This window comes from Trachypithecus francoisi, unplaced genomic scaffold, assembly GCF_009764315.1.
Source record: "Trachypithecus francoisi isolate TF-2019V2 unplaced genomic scaffold, Tfra_2.0 Lachesis_group15, whole genome shotgun sequence".
Taxonomy (NCBI): Eukaryota; Metazoa; Chordata; class Mammalia; order Primates; family Cercopithecidae; genus Trachypithecus; species Trachypithecus francoisi.
This window is the reverse complement of record NW_022681460.1, coordinates 107,270,109-107,271,443: the sequence shown is the minus strand read 5'-3', so window position 1 is coordinate 107,271,443 and position 1,335 is coordinate 107,270,109. Positions and strand designations below refer to the sequence as shown.

Here is a 1,335-nt window from a genome sequence, read left to right as displayed (position 1 = left end):
ACTTGAGGGTCATTTTTAGAGTAGGTGGCTCTGCCCAGTTCTCAGTTCGACAACCTCTCTAAATGTGAATGAGTTCAAGTCATTCATTCCTAAGCTATCATATGCTAATAAAGATCTGTTGAAAAAAGCGATCTGAAAAAAGCGACCTTGATACAGCATGTCAACATGAAATTGGAATACAAAATATAGCTGGGATTCCCCTTATATCGTATAGCTTTTAATCTATTCTACAACCCTAGAACCAATTTTAAATTGGAAGACAGGGTCTTACTCTGTTGCCCAGGCTGGAGAGTACGGTGGTGCCGTCAGAGTTCACTGCAGCCTCCAACCCCTGGACTCAAGCCTCCTGCCTCAGCCTCTCCTTCCCAAGTAGCTACAACTATAGGTGCATGCCCCCAACTCAGCCAATTTTTACATTTCTGTGGAGATGGGGTATTGCTATCTCTTTACCCAGGCTGGTCTTTAACTCCTGACTTCAAACAATCCTCCCAACTCAGCCTCCAAAATGCAGGGATTCTAGGCATGGGTTAATGTCCCCAGCCCGGAACAAACATTTATGGTTATCAATACTCCCCCATCAGCTTTTTTTTTTTTTTTTTGGGGAGACGGAGTCTCCCTCTATCACCCAAGCTACAGAGCAGTGTGCACAATCTCAGCTCACTAAAACCTTCACCTCCCTGGTTCAAGCGATTCTCCTGCCTCAGCCTCCTGAGTAGCTGGGATTACAGGCACCCACCACCACGCCCAGCTAATTTTTGTATTTTTAGTGGAGACGGGATTTCACCATGTTGTTCAGGCTGGTCTCAAACTCCTGACCTCTTGATTCATCCAGCTCAGCCTCCCAAATCCCTTGTTACAAGTATCAAGGCTCATACTGAACAATGAGTTCTGGGTTACAAGAGGATTTTTTGAACCCGTTTGTCCACATGTTAAAACATACAAGTGTTGAATTTTATTTTTAAATGACATAATTGGATGTATTTATGGGATACAATGTGATACCTTGATACATGTATACATTGCAGAATTATCAAGTCAGGCTAACACATCCATCACCTCACATGCTTATTTCTTTTTGGTAAGAACATTTAAAATCCATTCCTTTAACAACTGAGGTTTAATACATTATTAACTATAGTCACCTTGATGTGAAAAAGGTCAGAACTCAATCCTACTGTAAGGAACAGAAACGTTGTACCTTTTGACCATTTCCCTTGGCCCCACCCACTCATATCCCCAGCCTCTTGTGGCATCATGCAATGTTCTCATTTATATGCCCGGCTTATTTCACTCAAGATCGGAATGGAGAGATAACCCAGATAGGGAGAAAATATT

General features: G+C 42.4%; 1 pseudogene; it reads right to left on the bottom strand.

The window, feature by feature from the left end:
* Positions 1-842: 842 nt before the first annotated feature.
* On the bottom strand, positions 843-947 carry LOC117098175 (annotated as a pseudogene).
* Between the last annotated feature and the right edge of the window lie 388 nt (positions 948-1,335).